The 25,115-nt window shown below is 34.6% G+C and overlaps 1 protein-coding gene across 25 annotated transcripts in view; it reads right to left on the bottom strand.

Annotated features, from left to right (window-relative positions):
- Adgrl3 (adhesion G protein-coupled receptor L3) overlaps positions 1 to 25,115 on the bottom strand; it is a 748,011-nt gene that overhangs the window by 572,277 nt on the left and 150,619 nt on the right. For 24 of the 25 annotated variants that reach the window (XM_013112013.3, XM_013112010.3, XM_013112019.3 and 21 more), the window contains one exon: positions 7,407 to 7,472. The exons of the other annotated variant lie outside the window; for it this stretch is intronic. The gene's annotated coding sequence lies outside the window, so the exon portion shown is untranslated. The remainder of the gene's footprint in view (positions 1 to 7,406; positions 7,473 to 25,115) is intronic. 25 annotated transcript variants of the gene reach the window in all.

Below are 25,115 nucleotides of genomic sequence, written 5' to 3'. Positions count from 1 at the left end.
AGACCAGGCTGGCCTCAAACTCAGATATCCACCTGCCTCTGCCTCCCAAATGCTGTGTGCCACCACCATCCAGCTTCAGTGACTATTTTTTAAAGACATCTTAAGTATATAATATAAAAAAACCCTTCAGAATCCTTAAATTACTCTTATTTACTAATACTCTATCATTATCCACAAAAAAATGAATGTCCCTCCAAATAAATTAAATGTTACTCAGAAAGTAATTTGATCTTGAGATGTACATTTTCTTAGAATATGTATTCTATTCTCAAGCAGTGAAGTTTTACGCACCAGCCACCAGTATCTAAGGCCTTGAACTATTTTCAAGAAATGTGTTTTCAAGTTTCTATTACAGTACTTGTGAAGTATCACACAGCCACCTGTAGATATTTATATCCAGTGTGTATCTGATTTTCTCAAATCAAGACAGCATTACTATGCCACAATATGATGTGTATTTTACACATGTTAGACAATAATAAATAAATAATAATGATTTTTTTATTCTTTGGGATCAACAACACCCCTCGTCAGTAAGAATCAATGGTTACTGTGAATAACACATAACCAAAAACACTCTTTTTCATCAGTCTCTTATTATGTTTGAAAATATTTGATTGCAAATACACACTCAGTGACTGGAGATGCGGCCTATACGTTAAGAGTACTGGCTACCCTTAACCACATGGAAGCTAACAAACATTCATAAATCTAGTTCCAGAGGACCAGATGATCCCCAGGCTCTATGGGTTTGAAGTTCGTGGAACACTTGTATATATGCAGGCAAAACACCCAAATAAAAAAGTCAAAAATAGTTTTAAATCCTTACTCCTTTTAAACACGAATTTATCAAGGCTATGCTTCACAATTAAGTGGGTGCTAATTAAAGACATGAATTATTGATATTTAAAGTCCTGTTAAAAATGAAAAATTACAGTTCTCAGGAAATTTCATAAAAATGATAGTTGTGCTATGAATTCATGTTTTTCCTGTTTCTAAGTGATATTTTATATATATATATATGTATACATATGTAAAATTTATGTTCAGTTCTTTGAATATCACATTTGGGAAAGTGCTATATTAATTGGTAGTCTTGTAAAATTCAGTGTTTAGAAATACTGTGAACTCTTCTCCAATGCCCTTATTTGTTTTTCTTTCATTGTACTTCTCAGTCCTTTTAAAATGTGCTTACCATTGACTTCTGACACAATTAGTTAAATGCAAAGACAAACTCTGTGATTCAATGACATAAGGTCATCAAGGAACTGCAACATCATATATTTTTTTAGAGCAAGAAGGTCTTTATGGATAATTTAGTGTTGTCCTCACTAATTGGACAAATGAGAATACTACAATCCAGAGAGATTATGAGATGTGCTCTGGGTCTCACAGCAAGGCAACATCAAGATAGACACACAGTGAAGACAACCTGAATGTAGGCTTCTTCCCAGAAGGACCACATTTGTATGTTGTATGTAATTCACTTTCTGGGATACATAAACAGTCTTTTACCTGACAGGATAAAACATGCTCTATAACCAACTTTTTAAAATGGCTTTCTGCTATTGTGTTTCCTGTTATGAGTAGTTAGTAGCAATTTCATGCTTAGATTCTACATTTATTCTTCTTCTAAAGTTCATTTATTTTAATATGTGTGGTTCTTATATCGTCAAAGCTATACATTGTAAAATATTTCCTCTGAGGTCCTTTGTATGTAAACAGCACTAGACATGAGAAGTCACACTAATTAAGTAAGTCAATGTGGTATAGAGTCTAGAAAACTCTGAACCTGTTGTTATTGTAGGTGACTAATCTACCATCGTTTACTATAGAAACAAGACACACTCACAAAAGGGAATGGAAAATGTCACAGAAAAAATTTTTCATTAAGTGAAATAATTTTTCCACATACATTCAGGGAACAACAAAACATTCAGACCTTCAATAATTAAGCCAGTGTTAGAATTGTTAAAACACACAACTTTAAGAGCATAGCTTTCACAATATCAATTTTTCTAACAATGAAAATTTAAATAGAAGTAATAAAAAGTGGTAGGAAAATAAAGTACAAACAATATGATTCAATACATAACCTAACTCTATGATCTAGCAATTGTACATGAGTATTTACCTTAGATGACTCTTAAAATTTAGGCACAAAATCGCAAGCATAAATGTACGAACACACAAACAAAATACTGAGTGTTTACATGACTTCGTTTTTATCACTTCCTAATTAGAAAGCCCAAATGTTTATAATAGCTGGATAAACGAACTATGATATGCATAGTACTAAGCAATAAAAATTGGATGAATTAATGATGCAGTCAACAAAAATGAATCTCAAAGGCATTATGCTGAGCGAACACAGTTGGCCTTAAGAGGCCAACATACTGTACATAATTCTGAAAATTCCTACAATAGGAATAGAGAATATCTATGATTTCTAGGAAAAAGGCGAATACACATGTGGTGATCAACTGGGAGGAAAGGAGGAAATTTTTAGGTGATAAAATTGGTTGATGTCCTCTTATGGTAATCATGAATTTGCCACAGGCTTTATAGTCCATGACATTTTACAAACCAAAAACACACTAACAAAAGTTTAAGACAGAAATAGATAAACATTAGTTATGATTCTAAAATTATATTTGTTAAAATTCCTAAAATATCTAATTTCAAACTATGCAACCGACAAGAAGCTCAAATATATATTCAAAAACAATCATGAGTCAGTGTTGCCCATGGTGAGATCCTGCCTTCCCCCAAATTAGACAAATTCAATGCAGGACTTCTGACACAGAATTTTAATGCATATTTCTCATGACAGAAAACGCAAGGTCAAAGGTAAAAAAATCCCTGAGTTTAAGGTATATGTGGGTTACAGAATACACTCAGACCAGCTAGGGTAGCCTTGTGAGCATTCTCTTAAAATAGGTATTAAAAAATTAAAACAAAGAGGGCCAGAGTTATAGTTCAGTGGTGGAGTGCTTAGCTAGCTAGCATCCACACATCTCTAGGTTCCATTTCTAGTACTTCAATGAAGTGATCAATACATTCAATAATTGCATACATACGTTTGTACATACACTACCAAGTAAGGCAAAGTTTAGACATTTTATAAAATATTTCCAGAAGTAAAAATTATCCAAATAAACCTATGTACACCAAATAAACTGATGCCAGGATACTTGGTAACTCGTGAAGGTTACATTATGCTTTTTGGTTTTCGTTTTTTTGAAGAAAACAAAACTGTGAATACCAATTTATTTTTTGTTTGGGTTAGTAAGTGATTGTGTTGTGTGTCAATATTGCCTTTTCTAATCACTGTTTCATGGTGGTCTGCTCTGTGATGTAAATGGCTGACAATTTTAGCTGTCTTCTACTGATGGCAGCTATCTATCCAATGTCAGACGTATCTTTATGCAGATTTGCAAAGGTGCCGAGTCTGCATGTGGATTGTTAGGGGCACTAACTATGTGGCTGACAGCCTGTGACAACCACTAAGCATGGAATAAGTAGGAATGATAGTATGAATATTCAATGAGCTTTCGCTCTGGCCCTGGCCAGTTTAACCACCCTGCACACTCTGTGCGGCGTTGAACTTAATTAGAAATGTAACTTCCTAACAAATCAAATCCATTTTAATTTTCAATGAACAAATGAGTAAAAGTAAGAGACACTAGTGACCTTAAGCCTAGCACATTACATATTTTTCAGGAATAATTTCCACTCAAAAATGAAAACAGCATCAGTCTGGATGCTAGTTCCATAAAACAGCGTATAGTTTCTTCTTTATATTTGTACATATAAAGCATAAAATATGTGAATATATGTTATATAGTTACAGAATATAAATTACATGAAAAATTATATAATTATATAAAATACATTATGTACTATATATTATATATGAATTACTCATTTATATCACACACACACACACCTGTATATGTTTATATTTCAAGAAAACTTAAACTTTGCTATCCACACAGGTCACTTCATGGTACCACTAACGGTATTGTCAGTTTCCATCCTGATACCTATTTCTGATTTCAGCTTCCCACTAATCATCAAATGCAGTCATGAAGATTTGTCAACTTCTCTTTGGAAACATTCTCAAAGCTGTGACCACCACTGAATCCTAGCAGTTGCTTTAAACTAGATTTTCGCTTGACAGCAATTGAGTTATTACAAGAATATTCTAGATAATCTATTTCTTATATTCACATTGTCAGCTATGATATTTCCAGCTATCTATTATATGATCCCATGAGCAAGACCAGTGATACATTTTTAAAGATATATAAAAGCAGAAATGGGTATATATAAATAGGAAATGTTTCTTATTGTGTCTGTTTGCATGTGTGTGAATGTGTGTTTATATGCATGTTTGTGTTTGGTGTGGGTATGTTGTATATATACTTATGAGTGTATGTGTGCTCACATGCATGTGTCTGTGTACATTATTGTGAAGACCAGAGTAGACATTAGGTGTCTTCTTCAACTTCTTCCCATATTTATGTTTTTGAGACAGGAACGGGAAGTTCATCTATTTGGCTGGACTTGCAGCACAGAGAGAGAGCTTCTCTGGATCTATCCATCTCTTACCTCCACAGTACTGGATCAGACTATGCACCATCCAAATTCTTACACTTGCTAGCATGGCAGGCGCTATCAAAAATGAGACATCTCTCCAGGCCCTACTCCAACAAATTTAAAGAACAAAGGAAAAAAATCCTTGTGTGGAACAAAACGACATTGCAACCGAGGACTCTCAGGTACTTTAAATTTGAAACTTTTGTACAGTAAAGTCTAGCATGGAAAGGGATCTTCTAGGTAAGGAGAGATGAGTATCTGGGAAGAGTGAATAGAAAAAAACAAAAACAAAAACAAACAAACAAAAAAAAAACAAAGGCTAAATCCCTGAGTGGGGGAGGTTTCAGCGCAAGGTGAAGCCAAGCCCACTGGAGTACCCAGGGGGCTGAGTTTGAGTCATGATTTATGGCAAAGGTGGTAAAGATGGGTGAAAGAAAAGCATCTCACACTGTTTCCTTTCTATGGAGCTGAGGGCTGAGGCTGGACTCAAGGCAGTAGCTAAGGTGGTGATAAGAAGTCTGGCAGAACCTGCTGATGGATACACCACATGTGGGAAACTGCCTCAGCATTACTCCAAATGTTTATACTGAGGAACTGGAAGAGCAGAGGCAACAACTAAACTTTTGTGAGAACGGCATTACTAAACACCCTTCAGTATTTTGAAAACTCTTGTTTGATGTTATGTGGTTTAGCATGTGCAAAGAAGGTATTTACTATGGAAAGGTGGCCTTCTCCAGTGTATCTTCCCTCTTTAGTCTCAAGCATTGGCACAGTATTTCTGACATGCTGAACTCTATTTTCAATGCTATGTAGTAGAAAATTTCATTAACCTTATTATGAAAGAAGGAAGGGAAGCTTAGGCATTGTAAGAACACAAGAAAGGTCAGATGTAAAGATTCTCTCCAATCAAGGAGCACTTCCCCATGCCTCTCAAGTCTCTGTTGTGTGCCTCACAGTAAAATGGAGTCTAGAGGCTGTTGGTACTGAGAGTGGGCAATGGGGTGGGCTACAAAAGGAGCAGCGGAGGGAATCCAGTGTGCTGAACACATTCTCTCTCTTGATTTGTGTGACATTTATGTAGCTTTCAGGGCTTGTCAAGGCAGACTTCATATTTTTAAAAAGAAAGCTTAGTACACATTACACAAATATGTATTTAAGAACACAATGAAGCAGATGGAGATTGATAGAACAGGTAGGACTATACAGACCTTGCCCACAGGAAGACTGGTTTTCTCATTGTACATAATTTGTTCTTTTGTTGCCTGTTTGCTTTTAATCTAAGCAACTCTCATCTTACCTTTATCCTACGCTTGCGGAAATATCTCACAGAGTACCTCTGGATTGCTTGGAAATATCTCCAAGATCTGCCTGCCTATGCCTTGAATTCTAGGATGTAAAGCCTACACCACCACCCTCAGTTCTGTACAAGCTTTTGATGAGAGTGTCTAGGTAATACTTGATTCAATATTTTTATAAAGCATTATTGAACAAACCTGTTTTTTGTTAAATTAATTTACTTGACTGTATGACTGAACTAACTTCAGTTTTAACTTAGTAGATGAGTGTCTACAGAATTTTGATATTAATATAATGAACTAATCAAGCCAGAGTGACTCAATCATACCTACTCTCAACAAGAGGGCTATTTTTGTTTACATATGCAAATGATATCAGAGGAATATCAGTGACAAAGAAGTTAAAAAAATTTAAGACACTGAACATCAGTTTAAAAATTACCTGTCTACAAAGGCATTTGTAATATTTCCATATTCTTAAGTCAATGACTGTGCCTAAGGTTAATTATAGTCTTAGAAAATACATTGATGTTAGTTTATAATAAGTAATTATTATTTCAATGACCCAAAATTCAAGAAATATTAATCAGTTAATATGAAGAATAATAAGAAAATCAGAAGCCCTAATTTTTCCTGAATATTCACAATAACTTAACTTAAAATCACTTTACAAAAGTTAATTTGAATAGCTCCAAGAAGATTACATGGCTGTAATCACAGAACTCAGTAGGCTGAGACATATGGTTTTTGAGTTGGGCTACCTAGTCAGAAATTATCTCAAAAGCAGAAAAAAAAAAAAAGAAAAAAAGGAGGAACAAAATAAATCCCAAGTGTTACCAATGATTATGAATTAAAAGACCTGTCTTATATTTTATAATTTTCTTGAGAAAATATGTACCAGTTTAATTTTATACTCTGAAAATTTTTCATGTTAAAATCAATAAATATATTTATTAATATACTTATATATAATATGCCATATTTTAAAACAATCTGCTTTACATATTAAACATCTTGATGGTATAAAATGATTAGACTTCATTTATTAATTTCATATTCAGTTGTGTATAAAGAATTGAAAGTAAGTAAAATGAATTATACAAGAATCACATCAGTAAAGCATTGTCTTGGTGTCCGTGTACCAATGAGAGCAAACGTCTTGGCATAGTTGTTTCATATTATTAATAAATAGAGTCATCATGCCTTTAGAGAGTAGCAGTCACAAGAACTACTTCCTTTAGCCAAATTACTTTTCATATAGTTAGAATGAATTTCTTCACAATAGCAAATATGCTCAACTACATTATTTATTGTCAGGAAGGAGAAACTGTTTTCCAAAAATATATGAGACATTAAAATATCATTTCAAAATATATAAAAACATTTAAACATGCTGCATTTTCAATGTGATTAAGTCTACTAAAACATACACTAACTAGAGTTTAAATGTGGTAAATTCATTTTTAAATTCTTAGCGAACATATTCAATGGTAATTATCTATGAATTACCTTAATTTGTTCTTTGATTGCTAAAAATCCATGGTTTTGTCTTCTGACTTACTGAATTAAACATTTCTGTAAAAAATAAAATCAAAAATGAAATTAGATGATAAAATACTTTCATTTAGCATGTTAACCACAGAACTAATAAAATTTTATTACTCAAGAAGTCTATTTCCCCACAACACTAAGAGTGTCCTGGAAGTAAGAAAACCTGAAAGAGACATGATATGTTCTTAAATAAGACTGTTCAATGGGAATGTAGGTGAAATATTTAGGTATACAATGTAAATATTTTTCTGCTTGAAGGAAAACACAGGACTTCAAATTAGTTTTGATATTTCCAAGAAACCAGGGCTTCTTAAAACATTTATTTCTAAGACCTGGGACACATTCATTTTCTTCCACCATCTGAAAACCACGAAGGAGAGAGAACAGAGACACACTTATTGCATTTGGTTACGTTATCACACACACATATATATATATATATATGTATACATATATGTACACATATACAGATAAACCCACTTCCTGTATAGTTACCTCTGCATGCATGCACGTGCGTGCACACACACACACACACACACACACACACAAGCTATTTTAACAATTTGCAAATATTTTGTTCATTTTCTGAAAAATCACCAAAATTCCATTTTTAATCATTAAAATAAGAATCTGTATACCAAACTTGTTGTCAAAAATATTAAAAGGATGTTGTCCTTCAAAACATTTTATTAGGCAATTTAAAGTATCCTATGGTTCTGCAACATCCATTTTAAAACTTTCTCATGAGTATTTAAGAATTTACACAATTAACACATCTAGTAATTATTATAAAATTTATTACTTTTATATAATTGTATTAGGAGTATCATTTCTTCTAAAGGAATTAGTAAGTATACACACCCTAAAATAATAATAAAAACATTATCTGTTCAACTGTCTTGCCCTCAAATGGATAAGGAATTAGATATGGAGCAGAAAATCAATACCATGGAATTATACTGAACTCTCATTAATAAAAATGACAATTAACTAAAATTAAATCAAGTATAAATTAGTAGAAACTGTCCTATAATGTAAATATTTGACTTTTTAGTGATTTTAAATTACAAAGTAGGAGGATTTGCCATATCTTAATAAGTGTTCAGTAGTATTTGAATACCTAGTAAAATTTTATTCAAAAGAAAACCAACTCCACATTTGAATCACATGCTTGACTACTCAAACAAGCAACTCTTTTATAATCAATTGCTTGAACTACACTGAATAACCTTCCTGCAACAAATCTTGCATTCTTTCAATAACTAGTGACTTGATAGATTACTTTCTCCTTGCCTTTGAAAAATGGGTATTTGTCATCTTGAAAGGGTTTTTATATACCTGGAAAATCATGGGACACAGTGCAGAGGTGCCCACAATTATCATTCCCTTTCAAATATTTGCCATCGCCATGAAAATACATTTTGAATTCAGAGATGGCTAATTCTTCAAATTTCACTTCCCCTCAAATGCAAACCAACCAATCAAGGGTTCCTTATGCTGCCATACTACCAGGCAAGTATCTGTTCTGAACACCACTTACAGCAAGGATTACATAGTAATCAAGGCTCTGATTTCCTAGGTTGTATTACTTCTCCCCAGTTGAACAAGCAGCTAACTCATTCTGGCTCGGCAAACAAAATGTTAACATTTTCATGTCAAAAGTAGACATTGTTCATTGGAAACTGTCTGGGTTGTCCTCACATATACTGAGACGATAAAGGAAAGCCAACCATTATGTATGTCCTTGAATTTGTTTCCCTCCTGCTTTTACAGACCCTGGTTCCCTTGATCTTGTTGTTGGCTTGTTTTGTTGTTTCTGTTTTCTTCTTTTTTCTCCATAAGCAGAGACAGTCTTCAGTGCACAGTGAAGTTCTTATATAACATCACTCTGTTCTACTCTTGAGAATCACTTCATTTAGAGCACACAGGACAAAGACTAGCTTGCTAAAGCCACTTAGAAACACAATGAAAGGGACACACAAACAAGAAGCCTAAAGAACGGCATGGACAATTCAAAGGAAAGAAAAAACAGTAGACAGAGCAGCAGAGACAGGATCCTCATCAACGGATATCTGTCTTTATTGTGGCATAATATGGATAAATTCATCTTTTATTTGATATAGTTAATCTAAAATGGACACTCAAAACCAGCTATTGAAGTGCACCAGAATGGTCCATGAGGAAGTTCAGACGTGACAAGAACATGCACCTCCAATCACTTTGCAAGCTCTTAAGAGGGGCTTTGGAGCAGCTAGAGACGTTGGGGATTGACCTGGGGCCTCTGCAAGTTAACACAGATTGTGCCACTGGGCTACACTCCCAGCCTACCCTCTCAAACTGTTCACTGACAACCTAAAGTAAAACAAAACAAGTAAGAACATTTTCCATAAGGTGATTTTTCTAAATGTTAGCCCTCAAGTTCGCATTACAAATAGTAACCCAATTACCTAAAACCTTGTTTCTCCAATGAGGGTTACTTCTTGATAGGCTACAAATGTACCGTAGTGATCCCTGTTGAAACTAAGTTTCAAACCTCTCTAAATGTAGAATGTACTCTTTTTACCCATCACAAATATTATTTAAAAAGCAAACAAAATGACAACAACTGCAACAAAAAACCAATCAAATAACTTCTCACATTACCCTCTTTTGGTATCTAGTCCAGTCCTTGTGAAAAATTCCACTGTACAGACCAGTTTGTAAATGCAGTGTCTTACAGGGTTCAGGAGACCATAATTCATATCATGCAAGTGCTGGAGATGGCACTTTGAGAAGGCCTGAGTAAGCTGGCAAATATTTCCCCCAATATCAATTACAAAATTATAAAGTTTCCATAGCAAGTGCTTCAGGTTAAGAGAAACTAATGATTCATCTAACAGGTTAGGAATAGTTAATGCAAGATAAAGCATTGATTATCTGAACAACAACATGATCCTGGATGTGATTGCTTGTAAATTGTCCGAGCTCTGTTTGAGCACTCAGTGGACTTAACATTAGAAGGTAAACCAAACCTTAGTAAAGGTAAAAGGACTGATATTATAAACATGTGTTATGGAAAACAAATCAGTAATGAAGATTAGGAATCCCTAAATATTTACCGATAACGAGAAAAAAATTTAGGTTGAACAAAGATCAAACTTAGCATATCAAAATTTACAGGAGGCAGAAAAAGCAGTGTTAAAGGCAAACTTATACCATAAAATTTTTACATTGGAATAATGACACAAAAATCAATTAGAAGAGCTTCCACATTAATCAAATAGAAGAAGCATCCAAATGTTCAGTTATAAAAAGGGAAGGAACACTAACTAAAAGGATATATAAAGTTTATCAAAGGCCAATGTTAAAATGATTACTAATTTTTTAAAATATCATGAATCCAGTTATAAAATCCCATTAATTGTTTAATGCTACAAAATGTCTCATTTTATTCATTATGTTCATTATTAGCAATGATGATTCAACATATTTACTCATAAATTTTTCCTCCACTGATAAAATAAAATCTTTGGAACAGCTAATAGAACTATAATATAACAAGACACAGAATTCTTAATAAAAATAATAGCCAATATATTTCCTTGTACAACTCTGAAATTTGGTGATGACAGTCATCTTGTCTGTCTCCATTCATTAGATAGGGTAACAATATTTAGGGTGGTATAAGTAAGAAGGGTAATAAAGTAAGACTGAGTAATATAGGTAAGATAAAGTAAGTAATAGGGTAAGATATGGTAATATAGGTAAGAGGATAATAAGGTAAGGTATGCTAATATAGGTAAGACAGGGTAACAGGGGAAAATAGAGTAACCACATCACTCCAACCTCTATCCATAGACTACCATACCAAATCTTACTCCACCCTTGGATATGTATGACAAAGACAAAGAAACAACTCTAACTGCTATATACACTATGGTTAGAGGTTCAGATAGGACAGTACAAACACTGACAGTTTTAACTCCTCATAGAAAATCAAATCAAGGACTGGGTCTTTTATTTCTTTTAGGCTTCCTTTATAAGACTTTTTTTAAATCTAAATAGACATGACAAAATCTTAAGCAAAAAGAAGTCTATGTATAAGTAGGTGCCCACCTACTTACAGTGGCAATATATCACAAAAACGCACTATAAGTTGGAAATATGTTAAGTTTAAAAAGCATATGTTATACATAATCTACTGAAAAATAAAATTTAGCAACAAAGCCCTGCAGAGTTTGTTACTATTATGGTCATGTAGCTGCGTGGGATCAAGAAGGTACTGAGGCTTCCCAAAATTTCAAAACAATGGTAAAAGATGTCTGACCTGGTCAAGATGTAAATTCACAAATTTAAAAAACTTTAAAAAGGTGAAAAAGAGAAAAATTCAGTTTTTACAAAATGATTACCAGTTTTGCACCATCATAATTCAAAAACTGATACACAAAATCACTTTAAGTCAAGTTGGGAACTATCTATAGAAAACAAACATTCTAACCCCAGCAGACTCTAGTCTAGACAAGTGTACTTGTGTGGTAATTTTCCAGGAGTCTCTTTTAATATGATTTTTTCATCCTTGAAGAAAATATCCATATAAAACAAGAACAAAACAAAGCAACAAAAGGTAGTTAATCTGTATCAAGAAAGTAAAACTACACGAAGGCAGCCATAGGGATCTCATTCTTGTAGTTTGGAAGACATGGGCCTCACAAATGTTTTAGCTTATTGCTGGTTTGGTGAATGACATACTGCTCATAAGGCCTAAAAAGGAGGAAACCCATGCAAACATTCATCCCTTGGGAATTCTAGCATCTTACCACATAAAGAAAATGAGAGGCCTCCAATGATGAGGGAAGATGGTAGAATGTAACAGATGTAACCATTGAAGGCTGGAGCAAGCCCAAAAGCAAAGGACCTCAGTTCACAGTGGAAGCTTCTATCAGCAAAATGAATCACCAGCTGGGCAGAAACCTCCCCTTTACTCTCCATAACACAATGGCATTACAAAGACTGGAAGCCTGTTTGCACAACCTTTACAAGACTTAGTGATGATCCAGAGTGATGATTTCCTCTGCAATGTCTTTTTCAATTCTCTGCTTGAGAAACAGTTCTCAAATTATCAAAATAAAAGAAATCATATACTTTATCTTGTGCTTTTACTTTTCAAAATGGCTCTGCTATGACTGTAATTATGCATGACATATTTGCCTACTAATCAAGGTTCCCTACTTCTCTAATAATGGGAATTATCAAGCTTAATTATAATAGAATGTGCCTACCCTCAATACTTCTAAATGATCATTTTCTAGTAGCAAATACTGTAATCAATCTATCATTTTATCATGAAATAATAACCACACAAATATATATATGCATATATTATACATTATATATATATTTAGAAATACAAAAGAAAGATTTGTAGTTTGTTTCATAAACAATTTAGTCATAATGACTCAGCATTAAAAAGCTGTAGTACAAAAGAGGTTACGCATATCACTGATTTGTTTCAGCTTCAGTAAAATGGAACAATTTTTAATGTTTCATATTCTTCAAAATGTAAAACTAAGTCAAGAAGGAGAATGTGGCAACAGAATTCCAAATAGGAAACCACAATACATAAAGTATATAGAATTAATTTTCCAAATATACTCACATCCAACTGATACTGATTTCTGCTTCTATTAAATGTATATTTTAAAATCATAGAGGAGAAAATAAATCACTACCCTCCTTTTTTATAAAAAGTCAACTTTTAAAGTGTTGCCCATTCATTAAGCCCATTTGAATACATTAGGCATGTTCATTTATCCCATCCACATTATTTTGAAATGCAAGGTAAAATAACTGGCTTTAATATGTATTATATACATTCTCAATAATTATTTCATTTCCTTTTCTTCAGTACCAGGACTATGGAATGCCAAAGCATTAAAGAAATTAATATGTTACTTCATGAATCATATTAGAATTATGAATATAGGAACTTCATTACTATTTAGTGTCTAAACTATAAGCTAGAAATTAAAAAAGAATACAAGTGGAGTAGAACAGTAATATGAAAAGATCACTTGTTAATTATTCTGAAAAGTATATTTTATATTTCTCTTTTATGGTAAAGTCACACAACATAGTGATCTGTATATACTACACAGTGTATAAAGAAAAAGTCTAAGAAAAGGTTATCATGCATAGCAACATTTTCTGTAGATTTATAATTTGATTTTTAAAGAGTCACTGAATTTTGCCTACTGAGAGTCTCTAAATGTCAGTTATAGAAAAATGGTTTTCACCTTCTAGTTCTACGAGGTTAGGTAAGTCAGGTAATATCCACCCAAGAAAACACAGAAGAAACCTTTACTATTTTGCAAATGATGAGAACCTGCATTTAATGAAGTGTTCCCAGACATTTAAAATAGCTTGGGTTGCCCGGCCAGACACTGATTCTTATATGCACTTTCCCCAAAACTCTGCATTCAATAAAATCAATAAATGCATTCTAACTAAAGTTTAAAAGGCTTCTGGGAAGCGACCTCTGCCAAAGTATTTTGGGAAGGTGCCAACTGTGTGTGGAGGGGTGGGATCAAAAAGCAGAAAGTACAAAAATAAAGAAACGTTTCTGCACAAATGAAAAAAAAAAAAAAAAAAAGAACCCAGCCTGGCTGGAGTACTAAAAGTGATTAGCTTACATGTCAGATATCAGATTTCAGAGCCCAGCTCCTCTGCCTTCTTTGGCATTTCTTTCTTTCAGTCCCAATCCCACACCGATTGCAGTTCATTGCAAGAGGCTTTATTTCTCACTTTGTCTAAGATTTCAAGCAGAAAATCTTCTCTGCTGATGTCTTTAAAATAGTGTGCTTTGTGCTCCACAGTAATGAGTTCTCTATCTGAGAAGTCAACATCTGGAAATCAGGACCAATGTGGCTTACAATCAGGAATCAAGGAATGTGTTTTATAAAAAGGTCACACTGCACTAAAGTTTGATGAGCTCAACCATGGTGAAGCTTCCACCAGAGACATGATTATGTTTTATTTCCTATGCAGACTCTGTCAAGCAGAGATCAGAAGGAAAAACCATATACAGACAGGCTTATAAACATCTGGAGATCGGAGGAAAACAGACAAATATCTACAAATAGCTTCAAAACACTTTTATTATCAAGTGAGCCAACCTCTGGAATTTGGGAACTACCTTAAGTGGGATATTTGCCTCTACTCTTCATAAATATTTCTTCAAAAACTGTCTTTATTTAGTCACCAATACACACTATAAAATCCATGGCTAAATTCATGAAGCTTTGGAGAGTAAAGGCATTTGCTGCCACTCCATATGTCCTGAGTCCAATACCAGGGACCTACAAAGAGGAAGCAGAAACTCAACGCTTCCAAGTTGTCTTCTTACATATACATCAACACACATACCAACAAACGCTCATAAAAACTGAGAAACAATAAGAAATATTGTATTAGTATGAAAGATAATAAAACCTACCTAAGGTTAAAGGTTTAAAGGAAAAGTACACATGCATCTGTTAATATTTTCATTTTATGGACATCACAAGTATCTCCCATAGGGTGTAGAATATGCTTTCCAAGAGCCCAGTGAATATCAAAAACCATGATTAATACCATTTTTCTCTATCCTGTTCCTTCCTATGTAGAGATATGATAGAATTTAACCTAAAATTTCTGCACATGAAGGGATTAACAGCACTCAGTAATCATAAAATGATACAACTACAAATATATCCTCTGAGAACAAGCATATAAGCATGGTTATGTCCTACCAATAAAAATACTTGCTTTACTTTTATCGTTTCAGTTAAGGAATCATTTTTTGAATTCTCTTAAGTAAGGTTGAAGTGTCTACACAGGCAACATTGTAGTTTGGGGGTCATCAGCAAATAAGTTCAGTCATCCTGAACATAACTTCAATACCACCACAGTGAATTTGAAACCACCATAGCTATGAAGTAACTACTTAGTCCATAGCATGCGAAATATGAATGACTGACATCTCATTTGTGACAAAGTAGGATAAGGTAAGCTTTTATTGCACTATTTATAAGAGCATAACATTTTAAACCTATTAATTACTCATTCTAGAATTTTTTATTAAATATCCTTAAGTTATAGTTAGCCTCAGGTAAACAGAGGTGTAGAAACAAACAACTTTATCTCTAAAATAATTCTGCTTTGCATCCACATTTTATGCATATAAAAAGCAGAGTATACAAAACTATATTTAAGGTTTTGAGTTACAACACATATAGGAGGGAAATCTCATATCCTTACTCCTAAACAATTTCAACTATCATCTGCTAAATAAGTTAGCTTCCTGTAGGGAAAGCATACATATACAGAAGGGTTATTTCCAGAATGAATAATTTCACCTGTAAGATACTCACACAGCTCTTTCAAAGTAAAAAAGTCCTATACTGCGATGTGCATTTCAGAATTGTGAGTCAAAGAAATGATTTATTGGAATTAAATTTTCAAATTCACCAAGTAGTAAATTCAGTTTAAATCTCACTAAATGGAACTATTTTGCTTAAAAAATGTATTCCAAGCCTCTTATGGTAGCATATGCTTGTATTCTCAAAAAGCATAAGCCTCAGCAGCAGGACTCTTGTGAACTTAGGACAGCATGGACAATTGGTGAATTGTGAGCAAGTCTGAGATACAGAGTGAAGTCTACCTCACAAAACCAACACCAAAAACAAACAAACAAAAAAGAGAATATATCCCACAGATACAAAGGGAGTACTACTATCTAAAATAGTGTTGTTGTTGTTTTTAATTCACCCCCTTAGGAATTAGAGCTTCAAATTCATATAAGTTTAAATATTCAAACTATAATATTACCTGTAACTGTAAATAGAAATTGTTATGCCACATATTAACGATAGTATTTAAAATTAATTCGTTTTGCTTTATGAGAAAACTGGCATAAGGCATGCAGCTCTCTTCTTATGGGATTGCTGTATTCTTATTCCACCTACAAGAGTAGCATGCTATGGTTCCTGGAGTCCAGCCAAGCCTTAAAGTAAAGTAGATGTTTCTAGAAGAGAGTAAGTTTGAAATCCTGTGTTCCCAGCAGTTTTACTATAAAATGTCTTTTTCCAATGTTTAGTAAAATGATTAGTAATAGCTTTTAAATACTATAGCATTGATTCTCCATTTCTTTTCCATTTTTTGTTTTGTCTTGTTTTTTTTTTAGTTTCTTCAGAGAGAACCTCACTCTAGTTCAGACTACACTCCAGATTCAATGCCTCAGCCCTGCATGCAAGAATTATATGGGAATACAGCTGTTCTAGTCAAAATTCAATATTTTCAGTTTTCACTTTAATCTGTATTATATAAGAATATATGGAAACTTAAAATATATACTAAGTAAGCCTATTTGCATAGTTAGCATATATGTACACACACACACACACACACACACACACACACACACACACTGGTCTGGAAAGGTAGTTCATGGTTTAAGAACACTCGCTATTTTTCCAGAAGACCCAGCTTTTATTCCCAGCACATACTTGCTAACTCACAACTATCTGTGACTCCAATTCCGGGATAAATATTTCATTTTATAGCCTCCCTGAATATCACACGCACACACAAACACACATACGCACAAAAATTTATGAAAATATAAATAAAAAGAAAATTGTTTCCAGCCATTTTCATTCAATAATCAATCTAATAAACAAAGAATGACCACCTGGAAGCCTGAAGTCAGGATGGCTAATGGAGCTAGGAGGCTGGGTATTCCTGCACCCAGGGGAGTCACAATAAATGCTGTGATTTCTTTACAATGCTCATGTTGTGGTATGTAACTATTTTTATAGTGCACAAGTTGTGGTGTGTATCTATTTAAACTTTACCATTATCAATATGAATATCATGGTAAAAACAACCCAGCAACATCTAGCATTAACATAACAGGTCAATGTATCTAATCAAAGACTAATTGGGATCACAATCTGCACTATGTTAATAAGACCAGTGGAGATCCAAGACAAATGTACTAAAACATCGCCTAATGCTAAATGGCAAATAAAAATAAGACACTGGTTTCTGTTTCAGTGCAGTCAAAGACAGTAGAATGCAAGTTGATATAATTTAAGTCCACTTAGGACAGAAATATTTAAAAGCCTGAGCTATATAGTAATTGTTGCAGGCAAAATGGCTTCTGTCCAAATCTTTTTTTATTTGCTTAGATGGTATTTATTATATCTGCATTTTATTACACAGTAGTAAAATATTACAAGGCAACATCCTGCTATTTCCTTTTGAGAAAAATGATACAGGATACTATTAAATGTCAGCACAGGCATCCACATGGCAGGTTGTTCTACTTAGGACCTTATGTTATGTCAATAGCAATTGATGTTTATGTGACTAAGGGTAAGGCTGGCCAGCATATTGCCACTTAAATGTTCCATAGATATATAACCTGATAACAGTCTAGAATGTTGTTATTATCTGTAGTGACTATATATATTCCAAAAAATAATTATCTCTTTGTATTACATTCTGATAGCAAAAATAGCTACCATATTATCAGTATGGAGTATGAAATATGGAATATGGAATATCTTTCGAAACTGAATTTTAGGTAAAATGAAAACTCTAGTTTTGTCTGTTGAATAAGGAATCAATTTGTTGATGGAGTGATGTGTCTTAAAAAAGAATAAAAAGACAACTCTGGCAGTTATATGAATATTGTCTTCCTTCCACCATCATTCTTCTTAATTTAGAATCATATGTTGAAAATGTTACAGGTTTGTGGAATGTTTGTTACAAAAACAGAAAGATCTAATTACTTTCATTATTTAATAGAAAGATGAGAGCTCGGTGTGGACACCTTTAATCCCAGCACCTAGGAGGCATTGGCAGGCAGATCTCTGTGAATTTGAGACTAACCTGGTCTACAAAGTGAGTTCCAGGACAGCCGTGGCTGACACACAGAGAAATTCTGTATCAATCCTGTGCCCCCCAAAAAAGATAGGTGAGGGGAGATGAGAAAAATAACTTAGGGTTAAGTTTTGCAAATTGTTGTGCTATTCTACTAGGCTTTTCTGAGAAAAGCATCCTAGTTTTCAACAGCCCTTCCATAAGTTCAACCAGAGAGAAACGATGGGAAACTTCATGAGAGCATGAATACAGAGTGATTCTTTGTCATATCTATGATAATATCATATATGACACATTCATCCAAGTTTGATGCTGACATTTAGGCAGGAGTAATATTCAGCATTACCACAAGCTACATGGAAATAACCACCACTGCAATTATAAAATTGTGCTGCTTATGGACTTTTGCATGCCAAATCCTTCTCTTTAACTCTTACCTGTTTGTGTCTATGGTGAGCCACTGAGCACACCCTCCTGTGATTCTCCATTCACATTCATGCCTTCATTTACTTAGCCACTCAAACACTCTATGTCTTTCACTTTAAACCTATCATGTTCTAAACACTCTATCATGTTGTATGAAAGAAAAGTCAGTAAGAGTTCTGCTTTCTAAGAAGGCAAGTGCCATGGACAGAAAACTGATATGACTCCCAAAGTTCATTTGTGCATTAGGGATAAACACTGACCAGCTGCCAGAGGCCCCATAGATTGTCCAGGCCTCCTAACTGACACCCACATTCAGGGGGGCTGGATCAGTCCTATCCTGGTTTCCCAGCTATCAATCTGGGATCCACTTGCTCCCCTTCGTTCAGGTCACCTGTTTCTGTGGGTTTCCCCAGCCTGGTCTTGACCCCTTTGTTCATCATTTCTCACTCTCTGCCACTGGATTCCAGGAGTTAAGCTCAGTGTTTACCTGTGGGTGTCTGCTTCTGCTTCCATCAGCTACTGATTGAATGCTCTAGAATGGCATATAAAGTAGTCATCAATCTCATTAGCAGAGAAGGGCATTTAAGGTAGCTTCTTGACTATTGCTTAGTTTCTCAGTTGGGGCCATCTTAGTAGATCTCTGAACATTTCCCTAGTGGCAGACTTCTCTTAAAACTTATAATGGCTCCCTCTATTATGGTATCTATTTTCTTACTCTCCTCTATTCTTCTACCAACTCAATCTTCCTGCTCCCTCATTCCACATAAAGGGATAACTCTCTCAGCCTAGACCCATGGGGGAGGGCCTAGGTCATGCTCCAAATGTTATAACAGACTTTGAAGATTCCCCCATGGCTGTACTCACCCTCCCTGAGGAATAGAAAGGAGATAGGATGGGGGGTGGGAGCAGCAGGAGGGGAGAGAGGGAACTGGTATTGACATATAAAACAAGCTTGTTTCTAATATAAAGAGAAAAAGAAATAAAGAACAAAATTGATATGTAAAAAAACAACCTTTCAAAATATATGAGGCAATTCTTAAAAAAAAAGAATGGAAAGCTATCATAAAAATCAGAAAAACTTTAAGCAACAGCATCGAAATCCTCAAGTATAATAAACATGTGGTGATATAATCTCTATGCTACTATTTTAAGCTCCATATGCTCTCTACCATTGATGAAACCCAAAGAGAACAGGATAGATATTTATTGGATGAGTGAACACACTCTGTAATTATCATCATCATTATCATCATCATCATCATCATCATCATCATCACCACCACCAACCATCGTCATTTTGTTAGAGGTGGTGGAAGACAGAGTCTTGCTATGTAGTCCAGGCTGGCCTCAAACTTGTTATTCTTCTGCTGCCTCAGTGTCGTTGGAATACAGATGTGTACTATCCTGAACAAACTTGTCTCTTTATCATAGGTTACACTTTTAGTATGTAATATATCTACATCATACCATTAAACAACACATGACTCTGGAGTCAAGCTACTAGTTTGCAAACCAAGTCTTATGCTTAGTAGCATGATATGATATTAGATTGTTATGTATCAATTTGTTCATCTATAAAATTAAAACCAGGAGCTACTTTTAAATGATATTGAGAAGACTAAATCAAGAAGCACATGTAAAATACCCAGAACTATCTTTGGCACATAACAAGAACAAAGCATTTTTAGCCATTAGGGCTGTAAGCAGTACAGTTTATTTTTATGCATATGATTTTAATTATAACTTATAAAATGAATAACATTATCCCCATTTAAAACATGATAAAACTGCAGCATGGGGGAATTTAAAGCTGGAGTCACAAATCAACTTATATTTCAAACATTCAAAAGGCATAGAAATGAGTTGCATGTTTCAATTACTTGGCCTCACAGCCTCCATGTGTATACATCTCTAGGTGTTTCAAAAGAAACAAAAGAGTACCACCAACTGATCAGTACATATCAGAGTCAACAAAGAATAAAATGTCAAATAACCTAATATTACTTTTAAAAAATCCAACCATCAGAAACTTTAAGAGACAAACAGAAAGCAAGACTCTCCTTAGCATACAGCCAGGCCTGCGTGAACACACCACAGCCAAAAACAGTGTTGGGACAGATGCTGCCCCCACTTAATTGCAGCTGAGTGAAACTGGCCACCCAATACAGTTCTCCAAGAAGTATCTCTAGTTCCTCAAGCTACACAGCTGTATGGATGACACAGAGCATAAACAAAAGGAAAATGCACTTAGGAGACATTCATGGCTCACTATTATCAACTATGCTGTGATCTGAGCCAAGGTCTAGGAAGCTAAGCCTTTCACTGGGAAACAACAACACAAAGCTTAGTGTAACAATAGACATAAAGAAACAGTTGAAGGGGCAGGATGTGTTTTCCCTTAAAAAACATGTATGGTTTTAAATACATGCTGGGGTCACAAAATCATTGCCATCCTCAGAATTTCATATTACAGCTCATGGTTTGCTTCATAGATTCTCCTATTCCATTTCTTCAGTTCCATTCACATTTATTATTTACACAACAACACTCATTCCTACTATTTTTAATCTTTTAAATCATAATCTATTGTCTTCAATGTTTCCCATTTTCTCCCTGTCATTTGGAGCTATTCCTACTATAGTATCAAAGTTGTTTGCTAGACACTGCTCTAAGCCTTTTTTCATAACATAGTTCAATTTCTCTTCACAGCACTAAGTGGCAGGGGAGTGTTAGTGCCCAGATTTTAAGATGTAGAGACAAATATAAAAATTAACGTGTTACGGGTACTAGAATGGCAATCAGCACTATGTAACTGCCAAGTCAGGCTCTTAACTGTGCTTTGTTTCTCTATATTCTTTGATTCATCTATTATTTACTCTTCAGGATTTACCTCAAAAGTATTTTACAATCGTGTAATTTACACAACATATTTTTCTCCTCATCTAATATCATACTGTTCTTCTTCCTGGTACCTTACATCTATTGATAACTGAGTCCATATAGATGATGCTGCTGCACAAGACTCATCTCACATATGATGCTATTATAAGGCTGACCTTGACTTGAAATCAAGGGTCATAGACACACGATTACAGTGAGATGGTTCAGTGGGAAAATGCATGGGTTACTAAGCCTTGACTTCACTCCAGAACCCACAATTCACCCACACAAATGAATAAATAAATACAAGAAACGAAACTATGAGGCTTGTAACAGATTAACCTTCACATAACTTTGCTCTTTACAGGATGCACATCAGATACAATTTTATTACCTATCAAATGGGACAATGGACATGGGTTCATAAGACTAGTAATGGCTACAGCACTTCTGCGTAGGCCCTCATGTCTATTAGATCCACAGTCACACAGTCATCAGTGACTACATTTGCTCCTGCCTGAACTTAGCTGCTGATGAGAGGATTATAGGAAGTATCTGTCTCTCTATCGCTTTGAAAGTGAAACGAGAGGACTTAAGTTCACAATTACTCAACATGAAAATGTGACAGATGCTACTGTATTTCTAAACATAAAAAACTGACATCCTTTAGAAGTCGATGATCAGACAGCACACTATACTCCAAAAATAGTCTATTTTAAGTAGCGTTAATATAGATGCTCAATGAGTATCATAATTTTTTGTTCTTTATTCATCATTGGAAAAATTTGTCTGAAATATCTTATAACCAGGAGATACATTTAAGCTTGAAGAATTAAATTAGAATGTTATAAGTAGTAATGGAAAATGTTTTGTTTGTCTATCCTTATATGGAACAACTGTGTCTTGTAGGAAACATTTACAGATAGGAGCAGAGGCCATTTCTTAATTTTTTCGGTGATGATTTTAGTTAGGACAGAAACCGTTCAGTGCTCTTTGACACAGGCTTCAAGTCATTTCCCTTCTCTGTGCCAAGTAATCCTGTTTGCTATAAATCTTTTGCAAGTGTTGTCTTCACTTATGATTTTTGTCCTTTTAGTTCTACCTGTAACAAGCTGCTCACTTTCACATTGCATTAAGAGTTCTCAACTATGGTCAAAGTTATTTTGGAACTATGTAAGAGTTTCAACTTGAAGATGTGAGATTCTCTTGCTTCTAGATCTACTGAAAGTATAGACTATTTTCTTTCAAGGTCATGCACAGAATTCGATGCTGTGTACTGCCTCCAATTCCTTATAGCATGAAAGAAAGAAGCACCTGCACTCCTGTGTCTCTAACCCACTGACAGACTGGCAAAAACTGGTAATACAGGGGACAACTGACCCTGTAGAAATGAGATTGGTATATATCACCTCCTCCTCATTGAAAAAAACATACTGCAAAAACAAAAAAACATCAGTTACTACTTCATACACATTAAGTGGTACAAACTTCAATCATTCAATAATATTGAACTGACAAATGTACTGAGCTTCTTTTACTGCTTCTTCGATTTGTTTTGCTGGTTTTTATTAGCAAGATGGTTGTTCTTTGAAACAGGGTCTCAACTATCCTAGGTGGACCTGAAACTTGCAAACCTACCTCTCACCTTTCCTGCACTGGCATTAGAGGAGCATACCACCACACCTGACAACTGAAAGATGTTTCTAGGTGTTGTAAATAAAGTAATAATCAAAGCAATACACATGAGTTTGTAACAGTGAGAAAAATGAAAGATTATAAATGAATATAATACATATAGTATTTTTCATAATGTTCAGTGATGAAGGGTAGAGGCACCATGCAGTTTTGAATAGTATGCCTACAGAATCTTTCACTGATCAAGTAAAATTCTGAAAGAATGTGGTAAGCAAGAGGACTCTAGGCAAAGTGACCTAATGCATCTTGCCTAAGGAAAGGGTGAAGACAGGATAATGGGCTACAGCAACCTTAGTGGGGGAAGAATTGGACAAGGAGGCAGATACCTAGAAAATGTCCTTAAAAGAACTTTAGCAAAGCTATACAAACTGTCATTCAAATTCTAGTTTTGTTATGTGAGCAGAAAGCACTGACCAATTCTGGCCTGAAGAGTGAAATAACAGGAGCTATACAGGTAAGTAAGTAGATGATAGAAGATAAAAAGATAATAGATAGATGATTGGATGGATGATGGATGATGATATATACAATATATATCATCATATATATATATATGGTTGATAGATGATAGACGTGTATGTGTGAATGAAAGAGTAATTGATGTATTTAATTCTTGAAAGTGAAAAACACCTCACTCAAAAGAGTGTCAAACGTTAGAAAACATGTTTTACAATGTGGAAAGAGTACAAATTTAGTTTCACACATACCATTGTCAATTGAAAACCAGTCAGTCTGTTTGGGAATGTAGCTACATAAATGACACTAGAGCTGAATATTTACTACAAAGTACAGATAAAAATTAGTAATGATAAGTATATATATAACACTTAGTAAATTTAAAGAGACTAGCAGTAAATTAAGAAAAGAGATTTATTATTCATATTAAAGTTGCATCAAACATCAAGTAAAATCTTTTAATAATGATAGGTAATCAATTTAGTCAGATGATGCTACAGTATCAAGATGAGATTACTAATTTATTTTATAAATGGAAGTAATATGTAACTACTTCTTGCAGAACACATTAATTACCTAATGCCAACAAATAGTGTAGTGGATATATTTGGTAGCATTCAAAATTAGTGTTACTATGATTGACTAGATAGGTGATTTTTTTGTACATAAGATAACACCACCATTTCATTGAAAAATATATAAAGCTATGGATTTTAGACATAGAGCAAATGAGTACCAGCCTACAATCCATACCACTTGAGAAGCTGGGAAACAAGGAGCACCCTAAGAGAGACATGCATGGTCCCCTGGAGAAGGAAAAAGGGACAAGATCTCCTAATCTAATTGGGAGCATCGTGGGAGGGGAGAGGAAGTTAGGAGAAACAGGAGGGGAGAAGAGGAGAGCAGGACATGAGAGAGCAGGAAGATTGAATCAGGGAAAACTAGAGATACCATAATAGGAGGAGTCAACATAGGTTTAAAGAGAAATCTGGCACTAGGGAAATGTCCAGAGATCTACAAGGTTGACCCCAATTAACAATCTAAGCAATAGTAGAGAGGCGACCTTAAATGCCCTTCTCTGATAACGATATTGATGACTTCCTTATATGCTGTCCTAGAGCCCTCATCCAGTAGCTGATGGAAGCAGCACAAGACACCCACAGCTAAACACTGACCTGAACTCCTGGAATCCAGTTGTAGAGAGGGAGGTGTGATGAACAATGGGGTCAAGACCAGGCTGGAGAAACTCATAGAAACAGCTGACCTGAACAAGGGGGAGCTCATGGACCCCAGACTGATAGCTGAGAA

This window comes from Mesocricetus auratus, unplaced genomic scaffold (genome assembly GCF_017639785.1).
Source record: "Mesocricetus auratus isolate SY011 unplaced genomic scaffold, BCM_Maur_2.0 Super-Scaffold_100006, whole genome shotgun sequence".
NCBI lineage: Eukaryota > Metazoa > Chordata > Mammalia > Rodentia > Cricetidae > Mesocricetus > Mesocricetus auratus.
This window is presented reverse-complemented; position numbering and strand designations above follow the sequence as displayed.